Raw genomic sequence first — 17069 nt, 5'->3', positions numbered from 1 at the left:
CTTTCCTTACATGTTTGGAGATTGTATGCATGGTTAGTTACTCCATAGTGGGTTTTGCCAGAAGTTTATGAACAGTGAAATATCAATTAAGATGCATTCAGGCACTTAAAAACATTCAAGTTCATTCTTCCTTCTCCTAAGGTGAGCCTACTGGTGAACACAGACAAAATACCACAGGGATTATAAAACAAGTAAAACCCTGGTATTTTAAGTTACTGTAAAGCATTATACTTTCAATTAAACATTTTAAGAAAATCATGCTTCCTCTTAAGTATTCTAGGTTCATAACATTATAATCTTGGGATGTACGCCCCTACAACCGTTACCAGGGTCACAGTCTTTCCAGACCCTGTACGGAGGCATCCTGTCTACCACGAGCCTGCATGGCAGGGACTGGGACATTGGTTTTGGGTACGGGGGAAATGCTTCTGTTGATTAGAACAGTTCGGGTACAGCCATGGCAATCCAGCTGCGGGAGTCCCTCTTATAAAATGTAGTGATCTCCTTTGTATCATTGGACCCCAAGGCCCCTAGTTTTCATGTGGTTTTAGATTTTTTTTTAAGACTTGGTTTTATTTCCAGGAATATGGTATATTTTTTCTTTTTCTTTTTGATTTTTTAAAATTTAATTTCTTTTCAGTGTAACAGAATTCATTGTTTATGCACCACACCCAGTGCCCCATGCAATCCATGCCCTCTCCAATACTTACAACCTGGTACCCCAACCTCCCAACCCGTCGCCCCTCCCAAACCTTCAGGTTGTTTTTCAGAGTCCATAGTCTCTCAAGGTTCACCTCCCCTTCCAATTTCCCTCAACTCCCTTCTCCTCTTCATCTCCCCATGTCCTCCATGCTATTTGTTATGCTCCACAAGTAAGTGAAACCATACGATAATTGACTCTCTCTGCTTGACTTATTTCACTCAGCATAATCTCTTCCAGTCCCGTCCATGTTGCTACAAAAGTTGGGTATTCATCCTTCTGATGGAGACATCATACTCCATACTGTATATGGACCACATCTTCCTTATCCATTCGTCCGTTGAAGGGCATCTTGGTTCTTTCCACAGTTTGGCGACCGTGGCCATTGCTGCTATAAACATTGGGATACAGATGGCCCTTCTTTTCACTCCATCTGTATCTTTGGGGTAAATACCCAATAGTGCAATGGCAGGGTCATAGGGAAGCTCTCTTTTTAATTTCTTGAGGAATCTCCACACTGTTCTCCAAAGAGGCTGCACCAACTTGCATTCCCACCAACAGTGGAAGAGGGTTCCCCTTTCTCCACATCCTCTCCAACACACTTTGTTTCCTGTCTTGCTAATTCTGGCCATTCTAACTGGTGTAAGGTGGTACCTCAATGTGGTTTTGATTTGAATCTCCCTGATGGCTAGTGATGATGAACATTTTTTCATGTGTCCGGCAGCCTTTTTTATGTCTTAATTGGAAAAGTGTCTATTCATGTCTTCTGCCCATTTTTTGATGTGATTGTCTGTTTTGTGTGTTTTGAGTTTGAGAAGTTCTTTATAGATCCTGGATATCAGCCTTTTGTCTGTACTGTCATTTGCAAATATCTTCTCCCATTCCGTGGGTTGCCTCTTTGTTTTGTTCACTGTTTCCTTTGCTGTGCAGAAGCTTTTGATTTTGATCAAGTCCCAAAAGTTCATTTTCGCTTTTGTTTCCTTTGCCTTTGGAGATATATCTTGAAAGAAGTTGCTGTGGCTGATATCGAAGAGGTTACTGCGTATGTTCTCCTCTAGGATTCTGATGGATTCCTGTCTCACGTTGAGGTCTTTTATCCATTTTGAGTTTATTTTTGTGGATGGTGTAAGAGAATGGTCGAATTTCATTCTTCTACATATAGCTGTCCAGTTTTCCCAGCACCATTTATTGAAGAGATTGTCTCTTTACCACTGTATATTTCTTCCTGTTTTGTCGAAGATTATTTGACCATAGCGTTGAGGGTCCATATCTGGGCTCTCTACTCTGTTCCACTGGTCTATGTGTCTGTTTTTATGCCAGTACCATGCTGTCTTGGTGATCATAGCTTTGTAGTAAAATTTGAAATCAGGTAACATGATGCCGCCTGTTTTATTTTATTTTTGTTTTTCAATATTTCCTTAGCAATTCGGGGTCTCTTCTGGTTCCATACAAATTTTTGGATTATTTGCTCCAGCTCCTTGAAGAATACCGGTGGGATCTTGATCGGAATGGCATTAGAAGTATAGATTGCTCTAGGCAGTATAGACATTTTAACAATGTTTATTCTTCTGATCCAAGAGCATGGAATGGTCTTCCCTCTTTTTGTGTCTTCTTTGATTTCTTTCATGAGTGTTCTGTAGTTCCTCGAGTACAGATCCTTTACCTGTTTGGTTAGGTTTATTCCCCGGTATCTTATGGTTCTTGGTGCTATAGTAAATGGAATCGATTCTCTAATTTCCCTTTCTGTATTTTCATTGTTAGTCTATAAGAAAGCAACTGATTTCTGTACATTGATTTTGTAACCTGCCACGTTACTGAAAGGTCATCTTCAATGGGAAGAAGCTGACAGCCTTCCCTTTGAGATCAGGAACATGACAAGGAATATGGTATTTTTTTTTAAAGGGTTGGAATCCTGTATTTCTCATGACTTATTGACCTGGTCTGTGATATTACCAAAAATGTATGTTCCTTTAAAAACTTCCATTATTGGACGCCTGGAGGCTTAGTCAGTTAAGCGTCTGACTGTTGGTTTTGGCTCAGTTCATGATCTCAAGGTCATGAGATCGAGCCCGAGCTGGTCTCTGGGCTCTGCTTGTACCCTGCCTGGATTCTTGCTTCCCCCCTCTCTCCCCGTCTGCTCCTGTGCTCATTGCTCTCTCATGTTCTCTGAAATAAATAAATAAATCTTAAAAAAGCCTTTTATTGTAAGTAGGAGGACTATTTGGAGGTTTCATCTCCTAGGAGACAGGGACTGGGTCTGTGCGCTGAGCTCCTAGGAGATTTGGCTAATTTGTCCTTTTGGAATAAATCTTTTGTTACAGCTGGTCTCCATAACATCCTCAGACCCTGCTGGTGCGTCGTGCGTGACCCGCTCCAGGCTGAGCCTGTCTGTTTTTAAGCAGTCCCTGCTTTCGCAGCATCCACTCATCTCGAATCTCATTCCCTTTCGGCTTTCAGGGGGTGGATGGAGAAGGGAGAATGTAATTGTCCCTTGGGAATAGACGGATGCTGCCCGGAAGAAGCACACCCGTTTGTTTCTTTGTAGTAAAACCAGCGAGTGGATATTTAGTTCCATTTATCTTGGCATTCAGATGCGTTCTTGTTAAAACGCTGTGTTCATTCTTCCTTCTTGGGCGTCATGATCTAGTCAAGCTTCTCTATACAGTGACCTTGTTCCTCACACACATGTCGTCATCATCATCAGTATTAATGTTCGATCTCCTGAGGGCCACACCTGCCCACTGAAACCCCTGCGGGCCCCCCTCCCATGTTGGCTCTTTGTCGTTTTACTTCAGTGCCTGGAGTCTTTGAGGTGACTCCTGCATTTTGGGGACAGCAGGATGTTTCCTGTGTATTCTGATGTTTTCTTGTCTCTGGATGTGGGATCTCTGTCCTCCAGGGAGTTCCAGTTGAGAATGAAGCCTGAGTGCCAGAGAGCAGGTGGCAGGTCGCTGTACCCCTGATTGGATGCTCCAGCAGGAGGGCGCAGGGCGGGCAGTGGTTGGGATGCTCCTTGCTCACTAACCTTCCGTGTTCTGTCCCCTACTGCTGGTGCAGGCTCTCCTCCACTGTAAACCCTTCCTCTGTGTTTAGTGGAGCAGTGGTCCTGCCAGTGAGGAGCCCATGAGAATTTCCTGTGAGCAGGTGTGATACTGCGGCAGGAATGTGGGGCAGTCACTCACGTCTGTCACTCTCTCAGGGGCTTGGTATCGTCTGTCTGTCGGATATTCCTGGTATCAAACTGTCTTATTTCTCCAGTTTGGGTTGGTTTCGTAGGAGGAGCTGGGATGAAGAATTTGGGTCAGCCATTTCTTTAAACTTTTCATCTGTTGCTGGTAGAAGTCAAAGGTTGCTACTGTCATCCTGAAAGAATCATTTCCCTTTATTCAATTTTATTTTCTAAGTTACTTTAGAAAGGAAGCCCATTGAACTTTTTACCATTTTTTGCTGTTTCCCAGAAAGCACAAGATAAGTATTTAAGAATATTTTAGGAGCAAGCAGCTAATACTTGAATGTTTTGGCATTCGCGTATACGCGTATATGATGGGGTGTGTGCGCATGTAAAGCATGTTTGTCGTTTTATAACCCAGGTAAATGATGGCCTTTTTATGGAACACAAGTAATGAAATGAGACTCCACCAGAATCCAACACGTGCATCGTTGGGCTTTATCTATTTTGAAAATTATTTTACAACAGCATGAACTTGATTGTGCGTCTCTCGGTCCCTATTAGAATAATACCAAAACCCTCTGGCCAGTGCTGTGGGATGGTAGGATTTAGCGATGAACAAAACCTGTCTTGGGTAATACTGAAGTGAGAGTTAAAAATCTTTTTTTTTTTCCACTTAAAAAAATTTGGAGATTGGGGCGCCTGGGTGGGTCAGTGGGTTAAAAAGCCTCTGCCTTCAGCTCAGGTCATGATCCCAGGGTCCTGGGATCGAGTCCCGCATCGGGCTCTCTGCTCAGCAGGGAGCCTGCTTCCCTCTCTCTCTCTGCCTGCCTCTCTGCCTACTTATGATCTCTCTCTGTCAAATAAATAAATAAAATCTTTTAAAAAAAATTGGAGATAAGTCGACAACATTTGTTAACAATTTTCTTCTCACGCATCTTTTACTCTTTCCTCCTCCTCGAAATACCCGAGCTTTATACCATTAAAACAGTTGTGTGAAGAGAGCATTTACAGAGTCATGTTACTAAGTTTGGGGAGGTTCAAGCAGATGATGGAAGATACACTTTCTAGATTCCAGAAGGGGTTTCTCTATCAAAACAACATTTTTTAGATTATCGATTTCTTTGTATCTCTGTGCAGCAGATGTTTGCATTTGAAGGAATCCTAATGAAAGAGCTTTTAAAATTCTCCTACTGTGCTTGAGCCCAAAGGGTGTTTGTTTTCGTTTCTTTCAGGTGTAGGTTTGGTTCTCAGGACACATTTCGGGGACTTATGTTTTACTAACCTTTATCCTTGCTTTAATAAAAAAAAAAAAATCAATACGGTGGAAATTGTCACACAGCAGTGACTTTCCATTGCAGGCAAGTGTAAATGCATATATTAAAACTAATCTTGGTGACCCGGCCAAGGTTTTACTTTCACAGATGGTGGGAGTCCGTCCCCGCCGGTACCACAGTCACCTTCCTGCCACCCCCTTAAGTGAAGAGTCGAATCGAGTCACACGTATTTATTTGTTGCATTTGGCCGCAGCCCAGGACAGCAGTGCTGCCTTGGGGATGAGGAGTCTTCTGCTTTGGGCGGCTTCGTGACTGCTCTTAGGAGATAGAGCCGGCAGCCCTCCCTTGGTATGGACCGTGCGTCTGAGCAGATAACCACCGTCCAGTGTCATTTGCTTTGGTGTCTTTAGCAAATTTACAAATACTTAGAAAGTTCTTTTCAGAGCACTAATGTTTGTTTGTAACTCACTAGCTGCCTCTTATTTTTGTTAATAGCGATACTCAGGGGAGCAGCTGGTTTTGCCAAATGTCCTGCCTTGGTGGGAATCATCAGGATATGTGTTAGGATGGACAGTAATTTCTCAAAGGGATGAGTGTTCTGAACTTCAGTAGAGTTTGAGGGCCTTGGCTAGGTATAGTTTTTTTTTTTTTGTTTGTTTTTTGTTTTTATTCTTTGAAAGATTTATTTGCTTGTCAGATAGCATACAGGAGAGGGAGCTGCAGAGGGAGAAGCAGGCTCCCCACTGAGCAGAGTCTGATGCGCTCCCAGGACCCTGGGACCATGACCAGAGCTGAAGGCAGAGGCTTAACAACGGAGCTGCCCAGGCGCCTCTGAGTTTATGAAATCCTGTTTTCATTGAGTGAGCGCCACTAGTTTGTTGGGTGCTGTGGTGGTACTTTGTTAGTTCTAATATAGAGAACCTTCCCAGGAGTCCGGGCTCCAGGTCATCCTTTCGGGGCACAGCCTGTCATCAGGGGTTTGTGCAGCAGGCGTGTCTTCGGAATCTTACCCTGACATCCTGTGTGTCTGATCGGTTTGCGTGTCACCCAGATAATTCAGATCATCTTCTAAAACGTGTGGTGAGACATGACGGGTCACTGAGGCTGTTGTCACCTTGTCCAAGACGTCCTCTGGGGAGTGCCGTGTGGTGCTCACCCCGTGTACTCCAGCTCAGTTAGTCGCTCTGTTTGCACATAAGGTATCTGAGAGGGACTACCTGTCGCCACTCTGGTCCCAGGCTGGGGCCAGTCACTGCCCCAGCTCGACCCCGCCTCTGCTTCTTTCTTCTTCCTGCCCACCCCTTTCCGAGTCATTGCCTGGATGGTTCCTGTGATTTCATGGGGCCCTGGCTGAGCCACACGATACCATGGTAATGTTAACGGAAGACGGGAAGGTATATGAGACACAAAACCACGTGTTCACGGCCCTTGAGATGTTTCCAGGAACATGAAGACATGGTGCTTTATTTAGAGCAGGGGTTTGTAACCGGGCCGCACGGACGTCCCAGGTTGACAGGTGACTCGCGACCATGGGCTCGAACAGGAGAAACCCTGTCCTTGTTCCGGTAGCTTCTGGTGGGAGCTTACACTTCCGATGCGCACCGGCGGAGGCCGCCGCGGCATAGGTAGGAACGCCGTGGCCTCTCCCCATGAGGGGTGGAGGGCGGCTCACATGGCGTCGGGGCTGGCGCGTCTGCGCGAAGGAGTGAGTTCCTCCACGTGTTGAAATCGGTGTCAGGGTCACTCCTGCTGTGGGATCATCGGACGTGCTAATGTACCTCCTGTATCATCAGTGCATCACGATTAGACATGTTTGACTACTTCACTGTGACTGTCTTGTGTGTGTTTTGTCACGTACCTTTGCGGACAGTCTTCTGATAGGGTCTGTGGGCTCTGCAGGACAGTGAGCCCCGCACCCTGTTATAGGAGCACATTGTCTTTCCTCATCCGTCTATCCGAAGACTCGGAGGTTTGCGGATGTTTGTGCGGTGTCCGTGGCAGCGGATGGGTGGGTGTCTGGATTCCCCCATTCATGGGACAAAGCGTATTGAATGCAGGCCGCCATCACACACCAGCAGAGCCCGGGCTGTGCCGGGAGCCGTAGTTGCTCACTGTCCGGCCCAGGCTTCCTGTTTGCTGGTGACGCTGTGTGCGCACCCACAGGGGTCTTTACTGCTCTCCCTCTGTTGTTACCAAGGACACTGAGTCTCGGGAAGGTTCCATCACTTTCTTCAGGCCACTCCATGCAGGTGTGGGGAGCTGTGATTTGGGGCAGGTGGGCCTGGCTCCAGCAGGAGCTCCCCGCCGCTGTGCCGATGGGTAGATGATGTCCGCTGCAGTGTTCTGTGAGGGCTGGAAGAGGTGCTCCCCTCTTGCTGGCCTGTGCTGGGAGCGGGTTCAATGACAGCCCATCGCAACATTCTATGTTTTGGGGGTCCGATTTGATGGGATGATGGAATCACCTTTCTCTCCCAGCCTGCTCTGTCTGATTGGACACATTCCTCTCCATTCCTTGTCCTTGGGTCTCCAAGTTTAAATAGGACGCACTGTTGATGGGATCTGGGGCTTGTCACCTGCTTCTCTTGCCTCTCTCTTGCATGTAATGAGGTCACCATGACCTCCTGCCAGGAATCTTGGATCGGCTTTTCTCCCTCAGTCATTAGCTTTCTCACAAGAAGGTAAGACTAATGGCAAATCCAATCAAACCATCATACTTTTCTCTGGCTTCTATCTGTTTATTGGCTGTAAATTTCCGTGAATTATCAGCTTCATTCTACTTAAGATTCTGTTGGGTCATTTTCGTCTTTCTCCCACCAGCTTAATCGATTGTCCGCCCACAGTGACTGAGCAACTCAAACACTTCTGCTTCCTAGGCTGTAATATAAATTGCCGACACAATTACGTTCTCAGCAAACAGGGTTTGTACTGATTATAGTATCTACTGTCATGTTAGCATCTTTGCCGCTTCTGCAGTTCTGTCAACGATAGACTCCCCATCAGAGTCCAGTGAGGCTTTGTGTCTTCTGTGAGCCTTTCCTGGGGAAACCAGAACACTGCACGTGTACCGTGAGGGGCTCCTCTTCCTTCACGTGCATCTCCTGTGGCTTTACAAAAGGCTTCACTTCATCACATGCTGTTTGCACTCATGAATCTGCAGATAGATTCAGGGATTCCCGCTGCAGACCCTGGTGGACCTTGTCCCATGTTTGCTGTGTACAGACTTGGTGCTGGACGCCAGGTCGCCCGATGCAGATGAGATGTGGTACGAAAATCTGGGGGAGGTGGCATAGGGCTGATGCTTGAAACATGTAGGTAGGTGCTGTCAAGAGGAAGTTCAGAGCTTAGAGCCGTCACGGCAGCAGAGTGAGAAGCTGGAGTGGAGCACTTTATCCAACTGTGTTGGGTCCCCAAGACCATGCCCTGCTTCAGTGCCTTGGCGGGAGGACTCGGGGACAGTCGTACTCATGGCTAGGATGTATCAGAGCAGAAGGATGTTCTACTGTGGCCTAAAACACCTAATGTGCTGTCTTATTATCCACTGCCCTGTCCTCCATCCCTGAGCACAGGCACTTGTGTTGGGTGACAGTGACAAGCCCACTTTGGCCTCAGGGCTCAGCACTTTCTTATCAGTCTGTGCAGTGCTTTTCTTCATGTGTGTTGGTTTGTCGGGGCTGGTCTGACAACGTGCCTCACAGTTAGTGGTATAAACAACCAGAATGTATTGTTTCACAGTCCTGGAGGCCGGCAGTCAAGGTCAAAGTGCCATCAGGGCGGTCCCTTTAAGGACGAGGAGGGAGGTTCTCCTTTGCTTGTAGATGGCTTCTTCTGTGTCTCTTCACTCCTTGTTCCCCATGTGCCTATCTGTCTCTGTGTTCAAATGCCCCCCTCTTTTTTTAAGGACTCTAGTCATCCTGAATTAGGGTTCAACCTTACTTTAACTTGACTATCTTTGTGAAGACCCTGTGTCCAAATAGTATCACATTCTGAAGTATTAGCGGTTAAAACTTCATTATACTTTTGGTGGTAAGGGGCATGTCACCCATAATACCATGTTATGAGCATTTTCTCTACGATGCCTCTGTTCTCCACTGACTCGAGTGCTCTGCTAGCAAGGTGTGTATGTTTGGGACAGAACTATAGGCCTAACACTTACCACGGGTGAGAATCTAGTATGAACTCCAGAAATGTTTGTTGAATGAATAAATCAGCAACAAGGAGCGACCAGAGAAGTGAAAGGAGAACCAGGATGTTGACATATTGGGGAGGGCAGGAGATAAGTTTCAAGGACACAGGGATGCATATTAGTGCCTGATATTAAAGACACATCAAGAGGAGGATAATGAAAAGTGTGTGGAGTTGGTGCTATAAAGGTTCCAGGTAGGTTTCTGGTGCCCAAAGGAAACTCAGATTTCATTTGATTGGGGAAGGAATGACAATGGCAGAAGGACGTAAGTTACTAATTTCTGAAGCAATGGAACAAACTGAAGGTTTATTTCACATATGGGAGACTGGTTTAGCATTTGAAAATTGACTAGTGGAATCCATCACATCAATACATCAAATAAGAAAAGTCTTATAATCACATCAGCAATTGTAGAAAAAGCACTTCACAAAATCTAACATCTAATCATGATAAAAACTCAGTACACACTGGTAATACAGGAGCTTCTTCACAAGATAAAGAAAATCTGCAAAAACACCACAACTGACATCATATGTAATGGTGACAAAGTAGAGTCTTTTCCTCCTAAGATCAAGAGCAAGGGAAGGATGCCTCCTCTCTCCACTTTTACCTTTGTAGTAGAATTCTTGGAAATGCAATAAGACAAGAAAAGGGAAAGAGGTATACATATTGGGAAGGATGGAATAAAACTGTTTTGACGTGCATGATTCTTGATGTAGAAAATAAAAAAAAAAAAAACACTTTCAGAACTAAAAAGTAATTATAGCAAGGTTGCAGGATATAAGGATAATATGAAAAAGGCAATTGCTTTCTTATGTACCAGCAATGAAAAATTGGAATTTGAAATTTTAAAAAAATCTTACATAAAAATCTAATGAACTAGGGCTCTGGGTGGCTCACTGGGTTAAACCTCTGCCTTCGGCTCAGGTCATGATCCCAGCGTCCTGGGATCGAGCCCACATCAGGCTCTCTGCTCCATGGGGAGTCTGCTTCTCCCTCTCTCTCTGCCTGCCTCTCTGCCTACTTGTGATCTCCTCTCTCTCTCTGTCATATAAATAAATAAATAAATAAAATCTTTGAAAAAAATCTAATGACCTGTGTGTAAGATCTATTTGGAGATAACTACAGAACCTTTGTGAAATAAGTGAAAGAACAAAATAATGGACTGATGCTGCTGCATCACGTTCATGGATAGGAAGACCTGGTGTTGGTATGATGGCAGTTTTCCACGGCTTTATCTGTCGATTCATTGCCACCTCAATGAAAATACCAGCAAGTTACTCTGTGGGTAGAAACAACTGACTTGGAGGTTTAAGTGGAAAAGCGTAAGACCCAGAATCGCCAGTGCAATAACGAAGGAGGAGAGCAACGTCACAGGACGGGCTCTGCCAACTCCAAGACTTATTAAAGATACAGCTTACGGTAATCGAGAGAGTGTGGTCTTGGTGAATGTGTAGACCAGTGGATCAGTGGACCAGAATGGAGAGCCCAGAAGAGACCCAGATAAATACACTCAACTGATTGTGACGAAGGGGCAGGAGTGATACGATGGAGCAAAGATGGTCTTTTCAGCAAATGGGGCTGGACAGTTGGACGTCCCCGTGCAGAAAAATAAATTTAGACACATACTTATGTCCTTTACAAGAATTATCTCGGGACGCCTGGGTGGCTCAGTTGGTTAAGCAGCTGCCTTCAGCTCAGGTCATGATTCCAGCGTCCTGGGATCGAGTCCCGCATCGGGCTCCTTGCTCCGCAGGGAGCCTGCTTCTCCCTCTGCCTCTGCCTTCCACTCTGTCTCCCTGTGCTCGCTCTCGCTCTCTCTCTCTCTCTCTGACAAATAAATAAATAAAATCTTAAAAAAAAAAGGAATTATCTCAAAATGGACACAGACCTAATAAAATGAAATAAATAATAAATAAATGTAAAATGTAAAACCAAAAAACACCTAGGAGAATCTGGATGACTTTTGTTATGTTGATGATTATTAGACACAACATCAAAGGTATGTGATTCACGAAAGAACTCACTGATAAACTGGACTTCATTAAAAACAAAACAACAAAAACAAAAAAACACAACAACTTCTGCTATGTGACAGTGTCAAGTGGATGAAAAGACTGTCCATAGACTGGGAGATAATATTTGCCAAAGACACAGCTGATAAGAATTAGTATTTAAAACATACAAAAAATTCTTAAAACTTGGCAATAAATAATTCAGTTTAAAAATGGGCAAAGGAGGGGTGGGTACCTGAGTGGCTCAGTCAGGCATATCTGACTCTGGATTTTGCCTCAGCTCATGACCTCAGGTTCATGAGATTGAGTCTCAGGTTGTGGTGGTTGTGGTGGGTGTGGAGCCTGCTTGAGACTCTCTCTCTCCCTTTTCCTTCCCACTTGAGGTCTCTCTCTCTCTCTCTCAAAAACTTGGCTGAAGGTTTGAATGGGTATATCATCAGAAAAGAAATAGATTGCTAAAAATCAAGTAAACATCTGTATACAGATGGTAGATAAATGTATGAAGAGTAGGTCGACGTCATACATCCTCAGGGAAATGCAAGTTAAAATGAGGAGATGTCACCATACACCAGCGAGATGGCCACCATCCAGATCACCACCGCACCATGTGTCAGAGAGGATGTGGGGACCAGAGACCCTCCCTCACTGCGGGTGAGAATACAGGAGGAGCACCCACTTCAGACAGCGTAACAACATCGTGAAGAACTGAATATACTCTACCATTTGCTCCCACAACCGCACTCTTCAGTATTTACCTACAGGAGTTGAAAGCATGTGTTCACAGAAGAATTTGTGCATAGATTTTTATAGCAGTTTTATTCATGATTCCAAACTTGGAAGCAACTGATGAGTCCTTTAGTAGGTGAATGGGGAAATAAACAATACACTGTTGTCTGTCTAGATGATGGACTGTTGTTCAGCAATAAATAGAAAGGACCCCTCAAGCCTTGGAAAGACATGGCAGAACCTTCATGCATATTATTAAGTCAAAGACCTCTGTCTAGAAAGGCCACATCCTGTAGGAATGCGACCATGTGACCTTCTGGAAAAGGCAGAACTACACAGACAGTAAAAGTTGAGTGGTTGCCTGTGTTGCAAGAGGGAGGGATGAAAATGGGGGCACACAGGGCTTTTAGGACAGTGAAACTTCTCTGTCGGATACTGTGTGATACTGTCTGTCTTACTCGGATACGATAATACCATTATCCGTTTGTCTAAACCCATAAGATGTGTAGCAGCAGGAGAGACCCTGATGTAAACTGTGGACTTGAGTCAAGACCAACATACTAATGTGTATCAGATGTTCATTGAAGGGGAACCAGAAGACAGGTGAGGAAGCATTCTATGAGAACACTGTACTTTTTTTTATAACCCTGACACTGCTCTAACAATTGTTCTTCTTAAAAAGTTTGATTTGCACACTTTTATTTTTTTGCTGTACCTTTTTTTTTTTTGCTATTTTAAAAAATTTTTTCAATTTACTTATTTTCAGAAAAACAGTATTCCTTATTTTTTCACCACACCCAGTGCTCCATGCAATCCGTGCCCTCTATAATACCCACCACCTGGTACCCCAACCTCCCACCCCCACCCCTTCAAAACTCTCAGGTTGTTTTACGGAATCCATAGTCTCTCATGATTCACCTCCCCTTCCATTTTACCCCAACTCCCTTCTCCTCTCCATCTCCCCTTGTCCTCCATGCTATTTGTTATGCTCCACAAATAAGCGAAACCATATGATAATTGACTCTCTCTGCCTGACTTATTTCACTCAGCATAATCTCTTCCAGTCCCGTCCATGTTGCTACAAAAGTTGGGTATTCATCCTTTCTGATGGAGGCGTAATACTCCATAGTGTATATGGACCACATCTTCCTTATCCATTCATCCGTTGAAGGGCATCTTGGTTCTTTTCACAGTTTGGTGATCGTGGCCATTGCTCCTATGAACACTGGGATACAGATGGCCCTTCTTTTCACTCCATCTGTATCTTTGGGGTAAATACCCAGTAGTGCAATGGCAGGGTCATAGGGAAGTTCTATTTTTAATTTCTTGAGGAATCTCCACACTGTTCTCCAAAGAGGCTGCACCAACTTGCATTCCCACCAACAGTGTCAGAGTGTTCCCCTTTCTCCACATCCCCTCCAACACATGTTGTTTCCTGTCTTGCTAATTTTGGCCATTCTAACTGGTGTAAGGTGGTACCTCAATGTGGTTTTAATTTGAATCTCCCTGATGGCTAGTGATGATGAACATTTTTTCATGTGTCTGCTAGCCATTTGTATGTCTTCATTGGAGAAGTGTCTGTCCATATCTTCTGCCCATTTTTTGATATGATTGTCTGTTTTGTGTGTGTTGAGTTTGAGGAGTTCTTTATAAATCCTGGATATCAACCTTTTGTCTGTATTGTCATTTGTATTTCTTTTTTATTTTTTCTTACTGATTTTATTTATTTATTTTTATTTATTTTCAGCATAACAGTATTCATTATTTTTGCACCACACCCAGTGCTCCATGCAATCTGTGCCTTCTGTAATACCCACCACCTGGTACCCTAACCTCCCACCCCCTGCCACTTCAGAACCCTCAAATGTCTTGATAGGAAAAGTGTCTGTTCATATCTTCTGCCCATTTTTTGATATGTTTGCCTGTTTCGTGTGTGTTGAGTTTGAGGAGTTCATTATAGATCCTGGATGTCAACCTTTTGTCTGTACTGTCATTTGCAAATATCTTCTCCCATTCTGTGGGTTGCCTCTTTGTTTTCTTGACGGTTTCCTTTGCTGTGCAGAAGCTTTTGATTTTGATGAAGTCCCCAAAGTTTATTTTTTGCTTTTGTTTCCTTTGCCTTTGGAGACATATCTTGAAAGAAGTTGCTGTGGCTGATATCGAAGAGATTCCTGCCTATGTTGTCCTCTAGGATTCTGATGGATTCCTGTCTCACGTTGAGGTCTTTTATCCATTTTGAGTTTATCTTTGTGGACGGTGTAAGAGAATAGTCGAGTTTTATTCTTCTACATATAGCTGTCCAGTTTTCCCAGCACCATTTATTGAAGAGACTGTCTTTTTTCCACTGTATATTTTTTCCTGTTTTGTCGAAGATTAATTGACCATAGAGTTGAGGGTCCATATCTGGGCTCTCTACTCGGTTCCACTGGTCTATGTGTCTTTGCTGTACCTTTAAAAGAAGAGCTGGTTAGTGGCAGATCTTTGGGTTTGAACCAAGGGTGTCTGACCACAGGGCTCAGCACACGTGGGCCGCATGGAATCCCTGTGGGGGATTTGAGCCTCCTGACCCAACCCCAAGTTACTTCCTGTGTGAATCTGGTGTGGGAGTTCTTGGCATCAGGGCACCTGACTGCCCCTGTGACAACGGTGTTGACAAGTCTAAGGTAGTGGCAGGATTCCAGTGTTTCCCCCATGTTCGTTCCTGTCTGTGATTTTATCCAGGGTTCTGGGTGTTCAGCAGCTGGGGTGACAGGCTTCCTTCCCAGCCCTGGCAGGAGAGGGACACCGGGGCAGAAAAGTGCACACACAGCTGGTATGAGGACCTGGTTACATCACACGCACAAACACGGGGAAGGTAGGGCTTCAAAGATGCTTCTCAGAGTAGTTCTTGGTTTTTTAAAGATTTATTTATTTATTGAGAGAGACAGAGAGAGCACATGCGCAAGCAGCACAGGAGCAGAGAAGGAGAGAATCTCAAGCAGACTCCCTGCTGGGTGTGGAGCATGACGCGAGGCGGCATTCATGACCCTGAGGTCATGACTCAAGGGTAGACCCTTAACCGACTGAGTCACCTGGGCGCCCCTCAGAGCATTTCTAATATTGAGATTGTGCCTTTTTTTTTTTCCCAGTTTGTTAGCATTAATGTGATAAAAGTAAAGTTATTGTAGCCAAGGTGATTTTTTGCATACTAAATTGGTTTTTGTTTTTGACTATTTTTTTCCAATTAAAGAAAGAAATCAGGAAGGGTAAATATTTCTTGATTTTTCTTTTCTGCTTTGATGCAGATTCTATAATGACTTATAGGACTTTTCCAGTGTTCCTGAAGTAGCCCTCGTCGCAGCATTTCAAGTATGACCTCTGTTACGTAAATTTTTAAATCCTCGGCTTAGAAATTAGAACGGGGTTCTGGGATGACTTCCCAGGTTTTGCTGAAGAATCACTTTAATTACCAGCAACTCATTGCCGCTATGAACTCCACTGATACCATCAAATGACAGGTCTTCTGAACTTATTTGCTGTGGTTTAAAAATAAAGAGAGTCCTCAGCTTCAAAGACATCTCTAGGATTCTCCATCTGTTTATCACCATGGCTTTTCCATCCCAATGGAATGAATATTACTTGTCCTGGAGTAAATAGCTTTGTAAGGCTTGTAGTGAACCTGTAAGGGCCTGTATTTTTCACTGAACCTTTTACAGGGTGCCCACTCAGGGATTTAGCTAAGGTAAATATGTATTCTTCCTTCTTTATCCAATCCGTAACTCATCACCCAGGGTTAAGTCATTTCTTCTTTCATTTCTTTGCAAAAATGTAAACATAATGAATGTTCATTCACTCATTTATTCCACAAATACTTCCTTGTCTCACATATGTCCCATGCATGCTTCCTGGTGATGAGGACCAGGCAGGTAAATCCCTGCTTAAAGTCCACTTGTTGAGACAAAGAATAAGTAAACCGATAATGAAATAATAAACAAAACAGTAATTTCTGTCAAGATAGGATAACATAGGAGCAGGGTAAAGAGAGCAGTGAGGGTGGCATAGGTAGAAATGCCTCTTTCACTGAGCAGAGGTGACATTGAGCTGAGACTCGGGTGAGAGCCTGCAGGTCTTTCATGGTAGATGAATATTGCAAACAGAGGGAGCCACAGGTGCAAAGGCCCTGAGGTGGCACCGTGTGATGTGGCCAGAGACCAGCTGGAACAGAGGGAATGATGGGGGAGGTGGCTCAGGCCAAATGGTCCAGAGCTTTCCGGGACACAGGAACAATGCTGAGTCTCGCTTTCATTTTGAGGGGCAGCTTTTGGCTCGCTTTGGGCGGGGAGCATGGTCTAATTTACATTTGGCAGCATCTTTCTGCTGTTTTCTGAAGAGTAGAGACTGTAGCAGAGTGAGCCCAGGGACCAGACAGCAGCCTGTGCCAATCCAGAGGAGGGGTGATGGTGGACAGCTGGTGTGGGTGGAGGACGTGGGAAACAGGGTTTCTAGGTTCACTTGACAGTAGAGCCAACAGAATTGCATGATGAGTTAATTAGATGTGAGTGTGACGGAAAACAGGAAATCATGGGTGACTTTGGGGATTTTTGACCTGGCATCTGAGTTAGTGGTGATTGTCCTTATTCATCAGTTTGCTGTGTCATCTGCTGTCTCCTCTCCCAGTGGCCCCTAGATCAGAACCTGGCTTCCAGGGGAACAACGCCCCCGTCCCTCACTGCTTCACATGGTATGTCTCTTCTGCTAGTAGAGATTGCTCTCTTTTGGACCTGACAAATCTCCCCTCTTTTATAAGGTTCAACTAAAAGCTTGTCTTTATATGTATGCCCCAGTTCTTACCCCATATCCCTGCCAGGACAGCCAGTGCATGTGGCTCTGGGCACAGCTGAGTTCCCCGAGGACCAGGTGCCCAGGACTGGCAGACAGCAGACATCTAGCTGTTGATCAGATGAGGGAATCGCTAGTTGAGAAGCTCTTTATTAACTGCAATGCCAAAGGATTGGTGTTC

The 17069-nt window shown here is 44.6% G+C and overlaps 1 protein-coding gene across 2 annotated transcripts in view; it reads left to right on the top strand.

Moving 5' to 3' along the window:
* The window catches only part of DLGAP2 (DLG associated protein 2), a 773688-nt gene that overhangs the window by 118573 nt on the left and 638046 nt on the right, over positions 1-17069 (top strand). The window lies entirely within an intron of this gene.

This window comes from Mustela lutreola, chromosome 18 (genome assembly GCF_030435805.1).
Source record: "Mustela lutreola isolate mMusLut2 chromosome 18, mMusLut2.pri, whole genome shotgun sequence".
Lineage (NCBI taxonomy): Eukaryota > Metazoa > Chordata > Mammalia > Carnivora > Mustelidae > Mustela > Mustela lutreola.
This window is presented reverse-complemented; position numbering and strand designations above follow the sequence as displayed.